The sequence below is a fragment of the Macaca nemestrina genome, chromosome 8 (assembly GCF_043159975.1).
Source record: "Macaca nemestrina isolate mMacNem1 chromosome 8, mMacNem.hap1, whole genome shotgun sequence".
In the NCBI taxonomy this organism is placed as follows: domain Eukaryota; kingdom Metazoa; phylum Chordata; class Mammalia; order Primates; family Cercopithecidae; genus Macaca; species Macaca nemestrina.
Genome location: NC_092132.1, coordinates 100309603 through 100329737, shown reverse-complemented (window position 1 = coordinate 100329737; position 20135 = coordinate 100309603).

Here is a 20135-nt window from a genome sequence, read left to right as displayed (position 1 = left end):
TTTGGCCCTATAGTCTTCAAAGTATCCGAAATATCTGTTCTCAGATTCCACAGAAATAAGGCTAGCAAAGAGATCCACGAAATACATATGTAACTCTGTGAGATGAATGAACAGAACACTAAGCAGTTTCTCAGAAAGCTTCTTTCCAGATTTCATCGGAGGATATTTCCTTTTTCACCATAGCCCTCTATGGGCTTCCAAATATCACTTTGCCAATTCCACAAGAAATGTCTTTGCGAGAGGCTTCTTGAGGGGAAAGCTGTAACTCTGTGAGATGATTTCACAGAACACAAAGAAGTTTCTCAGAAAGCTTCCTTCTCTTTGTCATCGCAGGATATTTCCTTTGGCCCTATAGTCTTCAAAGGGATCCGAAATATCTGTTCTCAGATTCCACAGAAATAAGGCTAGCAAAGAGATCCACGAAATACAGATGTAACTCTGTGAGTGGAAGTCACACATCACAGAGCAGTTTCTCAGAATGCTTCTTTCCAGATTTCATCTGAGGATAGTTCCTTTTTCACCATAGCCCTCTATGGGCTTCCAAATATACTTTGCCAATTCCACAAGAACTGTCACAGCGAAAGGCTTCTTGAGGGGAAAGCTGTAACAGTGTGAGATGATTTCACAGAACACAAAGAAGTTTCTCAGAAAGCTTCTTTCTCTTTGTTATCGGAGGATATTTCCTTTGGCCCTATAGTCTTCAAAGGGATCCGAAATATCTGTTCTCAGATTCCACAGAAATAAGGCTAGGAAAGAGATCCACGAAATACAGATGTAACTCTGTGAGTGGAAGTCACACATCACAGAGCAGTTTCTCAGAAAGCTTCTTTCCAGATTTCATCTGAGGATATTTCCTTTTTCACCATAGCCCTCTATGGGCTTCCAAATATCACTTTGCCAATTCCACAAGAACTGTCTTAGCGAAAGGCTTCTTCAGGGGAAAGCTGTAACTCTGTGAGATGATTTCACAGAACACAAAGAAGTTTCTCATAAAGCTTCTTTCTCTTTGTTATCGGAGGATATTTCCTTTGGCCCTATAGTCATCAAAGGCATCCGAAATATCTGTTCTCAGATTCCACAGAAATAAGGCTAGCAAAGAGATCCACGAAATACAGATGTAACTCTGTGAGTGGAAGTCACACATCAAAGAGCAGTTTCTCAGAAAGCTTCTTTCCAGAATTCATCTGAGGATATTTCCTTTTTCAACATAGCCCTCTATGGGCTGCCAAATATCACTTTGCCAATTCCCCAAGAACTGTCTTAGCGAAAGGCTTCTTGAGGGGAAAGCTGTAACTCTGTGAGATGATTTCATAGAACACAAAGAAGTTTCTCAGAAATCTTCCTTCTCTTTGTTATCGGAGGATATTTCCTTTGGCCCTATAGTCTTCAAATGGATCCGACATATCTGTTCTCAGATTCCACAGAAATAAGGCTAGAAAAGAGATCCACGTAATACAGATGTAACTCTGTGAGTGGAAGTCAAACATCACAGAGCAGTTTCTCAGAAAGCTTCTTTCCAGATTTCATCTGAGGATATTTCCTTTTTCACCATAGCCCTCTATGGGCTTCCAAATATCACTTTGCCAATTCCACAAGAACTGTCTTAGTGAAAGGCTTCTTGAGGGGAAAGCTGTAACTCTGTGAGATGATTTCACAGAAGACAAAGAAGTTTCTCAGAAAGCTTCCTTCTCTTTGTTATCGGAGGATATTTCCTTTGGCCCTATAGTCTTCAAAGGTATCCGAAATATCTGTTCTCAGATTTCACAGAAATAAGGCTAGCAAAGAGATCCACGAAATACAGATGTAACTCTGTGAGATGAATGAACAGAACACTAAGAAGTTTCTCAGAAAGCTTCTTTCCAGATTTCATCTGAGGATATTTCCTTTTTCACCATAGCCCTCTATGGGCTTCCAAATATCACTTTGCCAATTCCACAAGAACTGTCTTAGCGAAAGGCTTCTTGAGGGGAAAGCTGTAACTCTGTGAGATGATTTCACAGAACACAAAGAAGTTTCTCAGAAAGCTTCTTTCTCTTTGTTATCGGAGGATATTTCCTTTGGCCCTATAGTCTTCAAAGGGATCCGAAATATCTGTTCTCAGATTCCACAGAAATAAGGCTAGCAAAGAGATCCACGAAATACAGATGTAACTCTGTGAGTGGAAGTCACACATCACAGAGCAGTTTCTCAGAAGGCTTCTTTCCAGATTTCATCTGAGGATATTTCCTTTTTCACCATAGCCCTCTATGGGCTTCCAAATATACTTTGCCAATTCCACAAGAACTGTCACAGCGAAAGGCTTCTTGAGGGGAAAGCTGTAACACTGTGAGATGATTTCACAGAACACAAAGAAGTTTCTCAGAAAGCTTCTTTCTCTTTGTTATCGGAGGATATTTCCTTTGGCCCTATAGTCTTCAAAGGGATCCGAAATATCTGTTCTAAGATTCCACAGAAATAAGGCTAGGAAAGAGATCCACGAAATACAGATGTAACTCTGTGAGTGGAAGTCACACATCACAGAGCAGTTTCTCAGAAAGCTTCTTTCCAGATTTCATCTGAGGATATTTCCTTTTTCACCATAGCCCTCTATGGGCTTCCAAATATACTTTGCCAATTCCACAAGAACTGTCACAGCGAAAGGCTTCTTGAGGGGAAAGCTGTAACACTGTGAGATGATTTCACAGAACACAAAGAAGTTTCTCAGAAAGCTTCTTTCTCTTTGTTATCGGAGGATATTTCCTTTGGCCCTATAGTCTTCAAAGGGATCCGAAATATCTGTTCTCAGATTCCACAGTAATAAGGCTAGGAAAGAGATCCACGACATACAGATGTAACTCTGTGAGTGGAAGTCACACATCGCAGAGCAGTTTCTCAGAAAGCTTCTTTCCAGATTTCATCTGAGGATATTTCCTTTTTCACCATAGCCCTCTATGGGCTTCCAAATATCACTTTGCCAATTCCACAAGAACTGTCTTAGCGAAAGGCTTCTTGAGGGGAAAGCTGTAACTCTGTGAGATGATATCACAGAACACAAAAAAGTTTCTCAGAAAACTTCCTTCTCTTTGTTATCGGAGGATATTTCCTTTGGCCCTATAGTCTTCAAAGGGATCCGAAATATCTGTTCTCTGATTCCACAGAAATAAGGCTAGCAAAGAGATCCACGAAATACAGATGTAACTCTGTGAGATGAATGAACAGAACAGTAAGGAGTTTCTCAGAAAGCTTATTTCCAGATATCATCTGAGGATATTTCCTTTTTCACCATAGCCCTCTAAGGGCTTCCAAATATCACTTTGCCAATTCCACAAGAACTGTCTTAGCGAAAGGCTTCTTGAGGAGAAAGCTGTAACTCTGTGAGATGATTTTACAGAACACAAAGAAGTTTCTCAGAAAGCTTCTTTCTCTTTGTTATCGGAGGATATTTCCTTTGGTCCTATAGTCTTCAAAGGGATCCGAAATATCTGTTCTCAGATTCCACAGAAATAAGGCTAGCAAAGAGATCCACGAAACAGAGACGTAACTCTGTGAGTGGAAGTCACACATCACAGAGCAGTTTCTCAGAAAGCTTCTTTCCAGATTTCATCTGAGGATATTTCCTTTTTCACCGTAGCCCTCTATGGGCTGCCAAATATCACTTTGCCAATTCCACAAGAACTGTCTTAGCGAAAGGCTTCTTGAGGGAAAAGCTGTAACTCTGTGAGATGATTTCACAGAACACAAAGAAGTTTCTCAGAAAGCTTCCTTCTCTTTGTTATCGGAGGATATTTCCTTTGGCCCTATAGTCTTCAAAGGGATCCGAAATATCTGTTCTCAGATTCCACAGAAATAAGGCTAGCAAAGAGATCCACGAAATACACATGTAACTCTGTGAGATGAATGAACAGAACACTAAGCAGTTTCTCAGAAAGCTTCTTTCCAGATTTCATCTGAGGATATTTCCTTTTTCACCATAGCCCTCTATGGGCTGCCAAATATCACTTTGCCAATTCCACAAGAACTGTCTTAGCGAAAGGCTTCTTGAGGGGAAAGCTGTAACTCTGTGAGATGATTTCACAGAACACAAAGAAGTTTCTCAGAAAGCTTCCTTCTCTTTGTTATCTGAGGATAATTCCTTTGGCCCTATAGTCTTCAAAGGCATCCGAAATATCTGTTCTCAGATTCCACAGAAATAAGGCTAGCAAAGAGATCCACGAAATACAGATGTAACTCTGTGAGTGGAAGTCACACATCACAGAGCAGTTTCTCAGAAAGCTTCTTTCCAGAATTCATCTGAGGATATTTCCTTTTTCAACATAGCCCTCTATGGGCTGCCAAATATCACTTTGCCAATTCCACAAGAACTGTCTTAGCGAAAGGCTTCTTGAGGGGAAAGCTGTAACTCTGTGAGATGATTTCACAGAACACAAAGAAGTTTCTCAGAAAGCTTCTTTCTCTTTATTATCGGACGATATTCCTTTGTCCCTATAGTCTTCAAAGGGATCCGAAATATCTGTTCTCAGATTCCACAGAAATAAGGCTAGCAAAGAGATCCACGAAATACACATGTAACTCTGTGAGTGGAAGTCACACATCACAGAGCAGTTTCTCAGAAAGCTTCTTTCCAGATTTCATCTGAGGATATTTCCTTTTTCACCATAGCCCTCTATGGGCTTCCAAATATCACTTTGCCAATTCCACAAGATCTGTCTAAGCTAAAGGCTTCTTGAGGGGAAAACTGTAACTCTGTGAGATAATTTCACAGAACACAAAGAAGTTTCTCAGAAAGCTTCTTTCTCTCTGTTATCGGAGGATATTTCCTTTAGCCTTATAGTCTTCAAAGGGATCCGAAATATCTGTTCTCAGATTCCACAGAAATAAAGCTAGCAAAGAGATCCACGAAATACAGATGTAACTCTGTGAGTGGAAGTCACACATCACAGAGCAGTTTCTCAGAAAGCTTCTTTCCAGATTTCATCTGAGGATATTTCCTTTTTCACCATAGCCATCTACGGGCTTCCAAATATCACTTTGGCAATTCCACAAGAACTGTCTTAGCGAAAGGCTTCTTGAGGGGAAAGCTGTAACTCTCTGAGATGATTTCACAGAACACAAAGAAGTTTCTCAGAAAGCTTCCTTCTCTTTGTTATCGGAGGATATTTCCTTTGGCCCTATAGTCTTCAAAGGGATCCGAAATATCTGTTCACAGATTCCACAGAAATAAGGCTAGCAAAGAGATCCACGAAATACAGATGTAACTCTGTGAGATGAATGAACAGAACACTAAGCAGTTTCTCAGAAAGCTTCTTTCCAGATTTCATCGGAGGATATTTCCTTTTTCACCATAGCCCTCTATGGGCTTCCAAATATCACTTTGCCAATTCCACAAGAAATGTCTTTGCGAGAGGCTTCTTGAGGGGAAAACTGTAACTCTGTGAGATGATTTCACAGAACACAAAGAAGTTTCTCAGAAAGTTTCCTTCTCTTTGTTATCGGAGGATATTTCCTTTGGCCCTATAGTCTTCAAAGGGATCCGAAATATCTGTTCTCAGATTCCACAGAAATAAGGCTACCAAAGAGATCCACGAAATACAGATGTAACTCTGTGAGTGGAAGTCACACATCACAGAGCAGTTTCTCAGAAAGCTTCTTTCCAGATTTCATCTGAGGATATTTCCTTTTTCAACATAGCCCTCTATGGGCTTCCAAATATCACTTTGCCAATTCCACAATAACTGTCTTAGCGAAAGGCTTCTTGAGGGGAAAGTTGTAACTCTGTGAGATGATTTCACAGAACACAAAGAAGTTTCTCAGAAACCTTCTTTCTCTTTGTTATCGGACGATATTCCTTTGGCCCTATAGTCTTCAAAGGGATCCGAAATATCTGTTCTCAGATTCCACAGAAATAATGCTAGCAAAGAGATCCACGAAATACAGATGTAACTCTGTGAGTGGAAGTCACACATCACAGAGCAGTTTCTCAGAAAGCTTCTTTCCAGATTTCATCTGAGGATATTTCCTTTTTCACCATAGCCCTCTATGGGCTTCCAAATATCACTTTGCCAATTCCACAAGATCTGTCTTAGCGAAAGGCTTCTTGAGGGGAAAACTGTAACTCTGTGAGATAATTTCACAAAACACAAAGAAGTTTCTCAGAAAGCTTCTTTCTCTCTGTTATCGGAGGATATTTCCTTTAGCCTTATAGTCTTCAAAGGGATCTGAAATATCTGTTCTCAGATTCCACAGAAATAAGGCTAGCAAAGAGATCCACGAAATACAGATGTAACTCTGTGAGTGGAAGTCACACATCACAGAGCAGTTTCTCAGAAAGCTTCTTTCCAGATTTCATCTGAGGATATTTCCTTTTTCACCATAGCCCTCTATGGGCTTCCAAATATAACTTTGCCAATTCCACAAGAACTGTCTTAGCGAAAGGCTTCTTGAGGGGAAAGCTGTAACTCTGTGAGATGATTTCACAGAACACAAAGAAGTTTCTCAGAAAGCTTCTTTCTCTTTGTTATCGGAGGATATTTCCTTTGGCCCTATAGTCTTCAAAGGTATCCGAAATATCTGTTCTCAGATTCCACAGAAATAAGGCTAGCAAAGAGATCCACGAAATACAGATGTAACTCAGTGAGATGAATGAACAGAACACTAAGCAGTTTCTCAGAAAGCTTCTTTCCAGATTTCATCTGAGGATATTTCCTTTTTCACCGTAGCCCTCTATGGGCTTCCAAATATCACTTTGCCAATTCCACAAGAACTGTCTTAGCGAAAGGCGTCTTGAGGGGAAAGCTGTAACTCTGTGAGATGATTTCACAGAACACAAAGAAGTTTCTCAGAAAGCTTCCTTCTCTTTGTTATCGAGGGATATTTCCTTTGGCCCTATAGTCTTCAAAGGGATCCGAAATATCTGTTCTCAGATTCCACAGAAATAAGGCTAGCAAAGAGATCCACGAAATACATATGTAACTCTGTGAGATGAATTAACAGAACACTAAGCAGTTTCTCAGAAAGCTTCTTTCCAGATTTCATCGGAGGATATTTCCTTTTTCACCATAGCCCTCTATGGGCTTCCAAATATCACTTTGCCAATTCCACAAGAAATGTCTTTGCGAGAGGCTTCTTGAGGGAAAAGCTGTAACTCTGTGAGATGATTTCACAGAACACAAAGAAGTTTCTCAGAAAGCTTCCTTCTCTTTGTTATCGGAGGATATTTCCTTTGGCCCTATAGTCTTCAAAGGGATCCGAAATATCTGTTCTCAGATTCCTCAGAAATAAGGCTAGCAAAGAGATCCACGAAATACAGATGTAACTCTGTGAGTGGAAGTCACACATCACAGAGCAGTTTCTCAGAAAGCTTCTTTCCAGATTTCATCTGAGGATAGTTCCTTTTTCACCATAGCCCTCTATGGGCTTCCAAATATCACTTTGCCAATTCCACAAGAACTGTCTTAGCGAAAGATTTCTTGAGGGAAAGTTGTAACTCTGTGAGATGATTTCACAGAACACAAAGAAGTTTCTCAGAAAGTTTCTTTCTCTTTGTTATCGGAGGATATTGCCTTTAGTCCTATAGTATTCAAAGGAATCCGAAATATCTGTTCTCAGATTCCACAGAAATAAGGCTAGCAAAGAGATCCACGAAATACAGATGTAACTCTGTAAGTGGAAGTCACACATCAGAGAGCAGTTTCTCAGAAAGCTTCTTTCCGGAATTCATCTGAGGATATTTCCTTTTTCACCATAGCCCTCTACGGGCTTCCAAATATCACTTTGCCAATTCCACAAGAACTGTCTTAGCGAAAGGCTTCTTGAGGGGAAGCTGTAACTCTGTGAGATGATTTCACAGAACACAAAGAAGTTTCTCAGAAAGCTTCCTCCTCTTTGTTATCGGAGGATATTTCCTTTGGCCCTAGAGACTTCAAAGGGATTCGAAATATCTGTTCTCAGATTCCACAGAATTAAGGCTAGCAAAGAGATCCACGAAATGCTGATGTAACTCTGTGAGTGGAAGTCACACATCACAGAGCAGTTTCTTAGAAAGATTCTTTACAGATTTAATCTGAGGATATTTCCTTTTTCACCATAGCCCTCTATGGCTTCCAAATATCACTTTGCCAATTCCACAAGAACTGTGTTAGCGAAAGGCTTCTTGAGGGGAAAGCTGTAACTCTGTGAGATGATTTCACAGAACACAAAGAAGTTTCCCAGAAAGCTTCTTTCTCTTTGTTATCTGAGGATATTTCTTTTGGCCCTATAGTCTTCAAAGGGATCCGAAATATCTGTTCTCAGATTCCACAGAAATAAGGCTAGCAAAGAGATCCACGAAATACAGATGTAAATCTGTGAAATGAATGAACAGAACACTAAGCAGTATCTCAGAAAGCTTCTTTCCAGATTTCATCTGAGGATATTTCCTTTTCCACCATAGCCCTCTGTTGGCTTCCAAATATCACTTTGCCAATTCCACTAGAACTGTCTTAGTGAAAGGCTTCTTGAGGGGAAACCTGTAACTCTGTGAGATGATTTCACAGAACACAAAGAAGTTTCTCAGAAAGCTTCTTTCTCTCTGTTATCGCAGGATATTTCCTTTAGCCTTATAGTCTTCAAAGGGATCCGAAATATCTGTTCTCAGATTCCACAGAAATAAGGCTAGCAAAGAGATCCACGAAATACAGATGTAACTCTGTGAGTGGAAGTCACACATCACAGAGCAGATTCTCAGAAAGCTTCTTTCCAGATTTCATCTGAGGATAGTTCCTTTTTCACCATAGCCCTCTATGGGCTTCCAAATATACTTTGCCAATTCCACAAGAACTGTCACAGCGAAAGGCTTCCTTAGGGGAAAGCTGTAACAGTGTGAGATGATTTCACAGAACACAAAGAAGTTTCTCAGAAAGCTTCTTTCTCTTTGTTATCGGAGGATATTTCCTTTGGCCCTATAGTCTTCAAAGGGATCCGAAATATCTGTTCTCAGATTCCACAGAAATAAGGCTAGGAAAGAGATCCACGAAATACAGATGTAACTCTGTGAGTGGAAGTCACACATCACAGAGCAGTTTCTCAGAAAGCTTCTTTCCAGATTTCATCTGAGGATATTTCCTTTTTCACCATAGCCCTCTATGGGCTTCCAAATATCACTTTGCCAATTCCACAAGAACTGTCTTAGCGAAAGGCTTCTTCAGGGGAAAGCTGTAACTCTGTGAGATGATTTCACAGAACACAAAGAAGTTTCTCATAAAGCTTCTTTCTCTTTGTTATCGGAGGATATTTCCTTTGGCCCTATAGTCTTCAAAGGCATCCGAAATATCTGTTCTCGTATTCCACAGAAATAAGGCTAGCAAAGAGATCCACGAAATACAGATGTAACTCTGTGAGTGGAAGTCACACATCACAGAGCAGTTTCTCAGAAAGCTTCTTTCCAGAATTCATCTGAGGATATTTCCTTTTTCAACATAGCCCTCTATGGGCTGCCAAATATCACTTTGCCAATTCCACAAGAACTGTCTTAGCGAAAGGCTTCTTGAGGGGAAAGCTGTAACTCTGTGAATTGATTTCACAGAACACAAAGAAGTTTCTCAGAAAGCTTCCTTCTCTTTGTTATCGGAGGATATTTCCTTTGTCCATATAGTCTTCAAAGGGATCCTAAATATCTGTTCTCAGATTCCACAGAAATAAGGCTAGCAAAGAGATCCACGAAATACAGATGTAACTCTGTGAGATGAATGTACAGAACACTAAGAAGTTTCTCAGAAAGCTTCTTTCCAGATATCATCTGAGGATATTTCCTTTTTCACCATAGCCCTCTATGGGCTTCCAAATATCACTTTGCCAATTCCACAAGAACTGTCTTAGCGAAAGGCTTCTTGAGGGGAAAGCTGTAACTCTGTGAGATGATTTCACAGAACACAAAGAAGTTTCTCAGAAAGCTTCTTTCTCTTTGTTATCGGAGGATATTTCCTTTGGCCCTATAGTCTTCAAAGGGATCCGAAATATCTGTTCTCAGATTCCACAGAAATAAGGCTAGCAAAGAGATCCACGAAATACAGATGTAACTCTGTGAGGGGAAGTCACACATCAGAGTAGTTTCTCAGAACGCTTCTTTCCAGATTTCATCTGAGGATATTTCCTTTTTCACCATAGCCCTCTATGGGCTTCCAAATATCACTTTGCCAATTCCACAAGAACTGTCTTAGCGAAAGGCTTCTTGAGGGGAAAGCTGTAACTCTGTGAGATGATTTCACAGAACACAAAGAAGTTTCTCAGAAAGCTTCCTTCTCTTTGTTATCGGAGGATGTTTCCTTTGGCCCTATAGTCTTCAAAGGGATCCGAAATATCTGTTCTCAGATTCCACAGAAATAAGGCTAGCAAAGAGATCCACGAAATACAGATGTAACTCTGTGAGTGGAAGTCACACATCACAGAGCAGTTTCTCAGAAGGCTTCTTTCCAGATTTCATCTGAGGATATTTCCTTTTTCACCATAGCCCTCTATGGGCTTCCAAATATACTTTGCCAATTCTACAAGAACTGTCACAGCGAAAGGCTTCTTGAGGGGAAAGCTGTAACACTGTGAGATGATTTCACAGAACACAAAGAAGTTTCTCAGAAAGCTTCTTTCTCTTTGTTATCGGAGGATATTTCCTTTGGCCCTGTAGTCTTCAAAGGGATCCGAAATATCTGTTCTCAGATTCCACAGAAATAAGGCTAGGAAAGAGATCCACGAAATACAGATGTAACTCTGTGAGTGGAAGTCACACATCACAGAGCAGTTTCACAGAAAGCTTCTTTCCAGATTTCATCTGAGGATATTTCCTTTTTCACCATAGCCCTCTATGGGCTTCCAAATATACTTTGCCAATTCCACAAGAACTGTCACAGCGAAAGGCTTCTTGAGGGGAAAGCTGTAACACTGTGAGATGATTTCACAGAACACAAAGAAGTTTCTCAGAAAGCTTCTTTCTCTTTGTTATCGGAGGATATTTCCTTTGGCCCTATAGTCTTCAAAGGCATCCGAAATATCTGTTCTCAGATTCCACAGAAATAAGGCTAGCAAAGAGATCCACGAAATACAGATGTAACTCTATGAGTGGAAGTCACACATCACAGAGCAGTTTCTCAGAAAGCTTCTTTCCAGAATTCATCTGAGGATATTTCCTTTTTCAACATAGCCCTCTATGGGCTGCCAAATATCACTTTGCCAATTCCAGAAGAACTGTCTTAGCGAAAGGCTTCTTGAGGGGAAAGCTGTAACTCTGTGAGATGATTTCACAGAACACAAAGAAGTTTCTCAGAAAGCTTCCTTCTCTTTGTTATCGGAGGATATTTCCTTTGTCCATATAGTCTTCAAAGGGATCCTAAATATCTGTTCTCAGATTCCACAGAAATAAGGCTAGCAAAGAGATCCACGAAATACAGATGTAAGTCTGTGAGATGAATGAATAGAACATTAAGCAGTTTCTCAGAAAGCTTCTTTCCAGATTTCATCTGAGGATATTTCCTTTTTCACCATAGCCCTCTATGGGCTTCCAAATATCACTTTGCCAATTCCCCAAGAACTGTCTTAGTGAAAGGCTTCTTGAGGGGAAAGCTGTAACTCTGTGAGATGATTTCACAGAAGACAAAGAAGTTTCTCAGAAAGCTTCCTTCTCTTTGTTATCGGAGGATATTTCCTTTGGCCCTATAGTCTTCAAAGGGATCCGAAATATCTGTTCTCAGATTCCACAGAAATAAAGCTAGCAAAGAGATCCACGAAATACAGATGTAACTCTGTGAGATGAATGAACAGAACACTAAGAAGTTTCTCACAAAGCTTCTTTCCAGATTTCATCTGAGGATATTTCCTTTTTCACCATAGCCCTCTTTGGGCTTCCAAATATCACTTTGCCAATTCCACAAGAACTGTCTTAGCGAAAGGCTTCTTGAGGGGAAAGCTGTAACTCTGTGAGATGATTTCACAGAACACAAAGAAGTTTCTCAGAAAGCTTCCTTCTCTTTGTTATCGGAGGATATTTCCTTTGGCCCTATAGTCTTCAAGGGGATCCGAAATATCTGTTCTCAGATTCCACAGAAATAAGGCTAGCAAAGAGATCCACGAAATACACATGTAACTCTGTGAGGGGAAGTCACACATCAGAGTAGTTTCTCAGAAAGCTTCTTTCCAGATTTCATCTGAGGATATTTCCTTTTTCACCATAGCCCTCTATGGGCTTCCAAATATCACTTTGCCAATTCCACAAGAACTGTCTTAGCGAAAGGCTTCTTGAGGGGAAAGCTGTAACTCTGTGAGATGATTTCACAGAACACAAAGAAGTTTCTCAGAAAGCTTCCTTCTCTTTGTTATCGGAGGATGTTTCCTTTGGCCCTATAGTCTTCAAAGGGATCCGAAATATCTGTTCTCAGATTCCACAGAAATAAGGCTAGCAAAGAGATCCACGAAATACAGATGTAACTCTGTGAGTGGAAGTCACACATCACAGAGCAGTTTCTCAGAAGGCTTCTTTCCAGATTTCATCTGAGTATATTTCCTTTTTCACCATAGCCCTCTATGGGCTTCCAAATATACTTTGCCAATTCCACAAGAACTGTCACAGCGAAAGGCTTCTTGAGGGGAAAGCTGTAACACGGTGAGATGATTTCACAGAACACAAAGAAGTTTCTCAGAAAGCTTCTTTCTCTTTGTTATCGGAGGATATTTCCTTTGGCCCTATAGTCTTCAAAGGGATCCGAAATATCTGTTCTCAGATTCCACAGAAATGAGGCTAGGAAAGAGATCCACGAAATACAGATGTAACTCTGTGAGTGGAAGTCACACATCACAGAGCAGTTTCTCAGAAAGCTTCTTTCCAGATTTCATCTGAGGATATTTCCTTTTTCACCATAGCCCTCTATGGGCTTCCAAATATACTTTGCCAATTCCACAAGAACTGTCACAGCGAAAGGCTTCTTGAGGGGAAAGCTGTAACACTGTGAGATGATTTCACAGAACACAAAGAAGTTTCTCAGAAAGCTTCTTTCTCTTTGTTATCGGAGGATATTTCCTTTGGCCCTATAGTCTTCAAAGGGATCCGAAATATCTGTTCTCAGATTCCACAGCAATAAGGCTAGCAAAGAGATCCACGAAATACAGATGTAACTCTGTGAGTGGAAGTCACACATCACAGAGCAGTTTCTCAGAAAGCTTCTTTCCAGATTTCATCTGAGGATATTTCCTTTTTCACCATAGCCATCTACGGGCCTCCAAATATCACTTTGGCAATTCCACAAGAACTGTCTTAGCGAAAGGCTTCTTGAGGGGAAAGCTGTAACTATGTGAGATGATTTCACAGAACACAAAGAAGTTTCTCAGAAAGCTTCTTTCTCTTTGTTATCGGAGGATATTTCCTTTGGCCCTATAGTCTTCAAAGTATCCGAAATATCTGTTCTCAGATTCCACAGAAATAAGGCTAGCAAAGAGATCCACGAAATACATATGTAACTCTGTGAGATGAATGAACAGAACACTAAGCAGTTTCTCAGAAAGCTTCTTTCCAGATTTCATCGGAGGATATTTCCTTTTTCACCATAGCCCTCTATGGGCTTCCAAATATCACTTTGCCAATTCCACAAGAAATGTCTTTGCGAGAGGCTTCTTGAGGGGTAAGCTGTAACTCTGTGAGATGATTTCACAGAACACAAAGAAGTTTCTCAGAAAGCTTCCTTCTCTTTGTCATCGGAGGATATTTCCTTTGGCCCTATAGTCTTCAAAGGGATCCGAAATATCTGTTCTCAGATTCCACAGAAATAAGGCTAGCAAAGAGATCCACGAAATACAGATGTAACTCTGTGAGTGGAAGTCACACATCACAGAGCAGTTTCTCAGAAAGCTTCTTTCCAGATTTCATCTGAGGATAGTTCCTTTTTCACCATAGCCCTCTATGGGCTTCCAAATATACTTTGCCAATTCCACAAGAACTGTCACAGCGAAAGGCTTCTTGAGGGGAAAGCTGTAACAGTGTGAGATGATTTCACAGAACACAAAGAAGTTTCTCAGAAAGCTTCTTTCTCTTTGTTATCGGAGGATATTTCCTTTGGCCCTATAGTCTTCAAAGGGATCCGAAATATCTGTTCTCAGATTCCACAGAAATAAGGCTAGGAAAGAGATCCACGAAATACAGATGTAACTCTGTGAGTGGAAGTCACACATCACAGAGCAGTTTCTCAGAAAGCTTCTTTCCAGATTTCATCTGAGGATATTTCCTTTTTCACCATAGCCCTCTATGGGCTTCCAAATATCACTTTGCCAATTCCACAAGAACTGTCTTAGCGAAAGGCTTCTTCAGGGGAAAGCTGTAACTCTGTGAGATGATTTCACAGAACACAAAGAAGTTTCTCATAAAGCTTCTTTCTCTTTGTTATCGGAGGATATTTCCTTTGGCCCTATAGTCTTCAAAGGCATCCGAAATATCTGTTCTCACATTCCACAGAAATAAGGCTAGCAAAGAGATCCACGAAATACAGATGTAACTCTGTGAGTGGAAGTCACACATCAAAGAGCAGTTTCTCAGAAAGCTTCTTTCCAGAATTCATCTGAGGATATTTCCTTTTTCAACATAGCCCTCTATGGGCTGCCAAATATCACTTTCCCAATTCCACAAGAACTGTCTTAGCGAAAGGCTTCTTGAGGGGAAAGCTGTAACTCTGTGAGTTGATTTCACAGAACACAAAGAAGTTTCTCAGAAAGCTTCCTTCTCTTTGTTATCAGAGGATATTTCCTTTGTCCATATAGTCTTCAAAGGGATCCTAAATATCTGTTCTCAGATTCCACAGAAATAAGGCTAGCAAAGAGATCCACGAAATACAGATGAAACTCTGTGAGATGAATGAATAGAACATTAAGCAGTTTCTCAGAAAGCTTCTTTCCAGATTTCATCTGAGGATATTTCCTTTTTCACCATAGCCCTCTATGGGCTTCCAAATATCACTTTGCCAATTCCCCAAGAACTGTCTTAGCGAAAGGCTTCTTGAGGGGAAAGCTGTAACTCTGTGAGATGATTTCATAGAACACAAAGAAGTTTCTCAGAAATCTTCCTTCTCTTTGTTATCGGAGGATATTTACTTTGGCCCTATAGTCTTCAAATGGATCCGACATATCTGTTCTCAGATTCCACAGAAATAAGGCTAGAAAAGAGATCCACGTAATACAGATGTAACTCTGTGAGTGGAAGTCAAACATCACAGAGCAGTTTCTCAGAAAGCTTCTTTCCAGATTTCATCTGAGGATATTTCCTTTTTCACCATAGCCCTCTATGGGCTTCCAAATATCACTTTGCCAATTCCACAAGAACTGTCTTAGTGAAAGGCTTCTTGAGGGGAAAGCTGTAACTCTGTGAGATGATTTCACAGAAGACAAAGAAGTTTCTCAGAAAGCTTCCTTCTCTTTGTTATCGGAGGATATTTCCTTTGGCCCTATAGTCTTCAAAGGTATCCGAAATATCTGTTCTCAGATTTCACAGAAATAAGGCTAGCAAAGAGATCCACGAAATACAGATGTAACACTGTGAGATGAATGAACAGAACACTAAGAAGTTTCTCAGAAAGCTTCTTTCCAGATTTCATCTGAGGATATTTCCTTTTTCACCATAGACCTCTATGGGCTTCCAAATATCACTTTGCCAATTCCACAAGAACTGTCTTAGCGAAAGGCTTCTTGAGGGGAAAGCTGTAACTCTGTGAGATGATTTCACAGAACACAAAGAAGTTTCTCAGAAAGCTTCTTTCTCTTTGTTATCGGAGGATATTTCCTTTGGCCCTATAGTCTTCAAAGGGATCCGAAATATCTGTTCTCAGATTCCACAGAAATAAGGCTAGCAAAGAGATCCACGAAATACAGATGTAACTCTGTGAGGGGAAGTCACACATCAGAGTAGTTTCTCAGAAAGCTTCTTTCCAGATTTCATCTGAGGATATTTCCTTTTTCACCATAGCCCTCTATGGGCTTCCAAATATCACTTTGCCAATTCCACAAGAACTGTCTTAGCGAAAGGCTTCTTGAGGGGAAAGCTGTAACTCCGTGAGAAGATTTCACTGAACACAAAGAAGTTTCTCAGAAAGCTTCCTTCTCTTTTTTATCGGAGGATGTTTCCTTTGGCCCTATAGTCTTCAAAGGGATCCGAAATATCTGTTCTCAGATTCCACAGAAATAAGGCTAGCAAAGAGATCCACGAAATACAGATGTAACTCTGTGAGTGGAAGTCACACATCACAGAGCAGTTTCTCAGAAGGCTTCTTTCCAGATTTCATCTGAGGATATTTCCTTTTTCACCATAGCCCTCTATGGGCTTCCAAATATACTTTGCCAATTCCACAAGAAGTGTCATAGCGAAAGGCTTCTTGAGGGGAAAGCTGTAACACTGTGAGATGATATCACAGAACACAAAGAAGTTTCTCAGAAAGCTTCTTTCTCTTTGTTATCGGAGGATATTTCCTTTGGCCCTATAGTCTTCAAAGGGATCCGAAATATCTGTTCTCAGATTCCACGGTAATAAGGCTAGGAAAGAGATCCACGACATACAGATGTAACTCTGTGAGTGGAAGTCACACATCGCAGAGCAGTTTCTCAGAAAGCTTCTTTCCAGATTTCATCTGAGGATATTTCCTTTTTCACCATAGCCCTCTATGGGCTTCCAAATATCACTTTGCCAATTCCACAAGAACTGTCTTAGCGAAAGGCTTCTTGAGGAGAAAGCTGTAACTCTGTGAGGTGATTTTACAGAACACAAAGAAGTTTCTCAGAAAGCTTCTTTCTCTTTGTTATCGGAGGATATTTCCTTTGGTCCTATAGTCTTCAAAGGGATCCGAAATATCTGTTCTCAGATTCCACAGAAATAAGGCTAGCAAAGAGATCCACGAAACAGAGACGTAACTCTGTGAGTGGAAGTCACACATCACAGAGCAGTTTCTCAGAAAGCTTCTTTCCAGATTTCATCTGAGGATATTTCCTTTTTCACCGTAGCCCTCTATGGGCTGCCAAATATCACTTTGCCAATTCCACAAGAACTGTCTTAGCGAAAGGCTTCTTGAGGGAAAAGCTGTAACTCTGTGAGATGATTTCACAGAACACAAAGAAGTTTCTCAGAAAGCTTCCTTCTCTTTGTTATCGGAGGATATTTCCTTTGGCCCTATAGTCTTCAAAGGGATCCGAAATATCTGTTCTCAGATTCCACAGAAATAAGGCTAGCAAAGAGATCCACGAAATACACATGTAACTCTGTGAGATGAATGAACAGAACACTAAGCAGTTTCTCAGAAAGCTTCTTTCCAGATTTCATCTGAGGATATTTCCTTTTTCACCATAGCCCTCTATGGGCTGCCAAATATCACTTTGCCAATTCCACAAGAACTGTCTTAGCGAAAGGCTTCTTGAGGGGAAAGCTGTAACTCTGTGAGATGATTTCACAGAACACAAAGAAGTTTCTCAGAAAGCTTCCTTCTCTTTGTCATCGGAGGATATTTCCTTTGGCCCTATAGTCTTCAAAGGCATCCGAAATATCTGTTCTCAGATTCCACAGAAATAAGGCTAGCAAAGAGATCCACGAAATACAGATGTAACTCTGTGAGTGGAAGTCACACATCACAGAGCAGTTTCTCAGAAAGCTTCTTTCCAGAATTCATCTGAGGATATTTCCTTTTTCAACATAGCCCTCTATGGGCTGCCAAATATCACTTTGCCAATTCCACAAGAACTGTTTTAGCGAAAGGCTTCTTGAGGGGAAAGCTGTAACTCTGTGAGATGATTTCACAGAACACAAAGAAGTTTCTCAGAAAGCTTCTTTCTCTTTGTTATCGGACGATATTCCTTTGCCCCTATAGTCTTCAAAGGGATCCGAAATATCTGTTCTCAGATTCCACAGAAATAAGGCTAGCAAAGAGATCCACGAAATACAGATGTAACTCTGTGAGTGGAAGTCACACATCACAGAGCAGTTTCTCAGAAAGCTTCTTTCCAGATTTCATCTGAGGATATTTCCTTTTTCACCATAGCCCTCTATGGGCTTCCAAATATCACTTTGCCAATTCCACAAGATCTGTCTTAGCGAAAGGCTTCTTGAGGGGAAAACTGTAACTCTGTGAGATAATTTCACAGAACACAAAGAAGTTTCTCAGAAAGCTTCTTTCTCTCTGTTATCGGAGGATATTTCCTTTAGCCTTATAGTCTTCAAAGGGATCCGAAATATCTGTTCTCAGATTCCACAGAAATAAAGCTAGCAAAGAGATCCACGAAATACAGATGTAACTCTGTGAGTGGAAGTCACACATCACAGAGCAGTTTCTCAGAAAGCTTCTTTCCGGAATTCATCTGAGGATATTTCCTTTTTCACCATAGCCCTCTACGGGCTTCCAAATATCACTTTGCCAATTCCACAAGAACTGTCTTAGCGAAAGGCTTCTTGAGGGGAAGCTGTAACTCTGTGAGATGATTTCACAGAACACAAAGAAGTTTCTCAGAAAGCTTCCTCCTCTTTGTTATCGGAGGATATTTCCTTTGGCCCTAGAGACTTCAAAGGGATTCGAAATATCTGTTCTCAGATTCCACAGAATTAAGGCTAGCAAAGAGATCCACGAAATGCTGATGTAACTCTGTGAGTGGAAGTCACACATCACAGAGCAGTTTCTTAGAAAGATTCTTTACAGATTTAATCTGAGGATATTTCCTTTTTCACCATAGCCCTCTATGGCTTCCAAATATCACTTTGCCAATTCCACAAGAACTGTGTTAGTGAAAGGCTTCTTGAGGGGAAAGCTGTAACTCTGTGAGATGATTTCACAGAACACAAAGAAGTTTCTCAGAAAGCTTCTTTCTCTTTGTTATCTGAGGATATTTCTTTTGGCCCTATAGTCTTCAAAGGGATCCGAAATATCTGTTCTCAGATTCCACAGAAATAAGGCTAGCAAAGAGATCCACGAAATACAGATGTAAATCTGTGAAATGAATGAACAGAACACTAAGCAGTATCTCAGAAAGCTTCTTTCCAGATTTCATCTGAGGATATTTCCTTTTCCACCATAGCCCTCTGTTGGCTTCCAATTATCACTTTGCCAATTCCACTAGAACTGTCTTAGTGAAAGGCTTCTTGAGGGGAAACCTGTAACTCTGTGAGATGATTTCACAGAACACAAAGAAGTTTCTCAGAAAGCTTCTTTCTCTCTGTTATCGCAGGATATTTCCTTTAGCCTTATAGTCTTCAAAGGGATCCGAAATATCTGTTCTCAGATTCCACAGAAATAAGGCTAGCAAAGAGATCCACGAAATACAGATGTAACTCTGTGAGTGGAAGTCACACATCACAGAGCAGTTTCTCAGAAAGCTTCTTTCCAGATTTCATCTGAGGATAGTTCCTTTTTCACCATAGCCCTCTATGGGCTTCCAAATATACTTTGCCAATTCCACAAGAACTGTCACAGCGAAAGGCTTCCTGAGGGGAAAGCTGTAACAGTGTGAGATGATTTCACAGAACACAAAGAAGTTTCTCAGAAAGCTTCTTTCTCTTTGTTATCGGAGGATATTTCCTTTGGCCCTATAGTCTTCAAAGGGATCCGAAATATCTGTTCTCAGATTCCACAGAAATAAGGCTAGGAAAGAGATCCACGAAATACAGATGTAACTCTGTGAGTGGAAGTCACACATCACAGAGCAGTTTCTCAGAAAGCTTCTTTCCAGATTTCATCTGAGGATATTTCCTTTTTCACCATAGCCCTCTATGGGCTTCCAAATATCACTTTGCCAATTCCACAAGAACTGTCTTAGCGAAAGGCTTCTTCAGGGGAAAGCTGTAACTCTGTGAGATGATTTCACAGAACACAAAGAAGTTTCTCATAAAGCTTCTTTCTCTTTGTTATCGGAGGATATTTCCTTTGGCCCTATAGTCTTCAAAGGCATCCGAAATAACTGTTCTCGTATTCCACAGAAATAAGGCTAGCAAAGAGATCCACGAAATACAGATGTAACTCTGTGAGTGGAAGTCACACATCACAGAGCAGTTTCTCAGAAAGCTTCTTTCCAGAATTCATCTGAGGATATTTCCTTTTTCAACATAGCCCTCTATGGGCTGCCAAATATCACTTTGCCAATTCCACAAGAACTGTCTTAGCGAAAGGCTTCTTGAGGGGAAAGCTGTAACT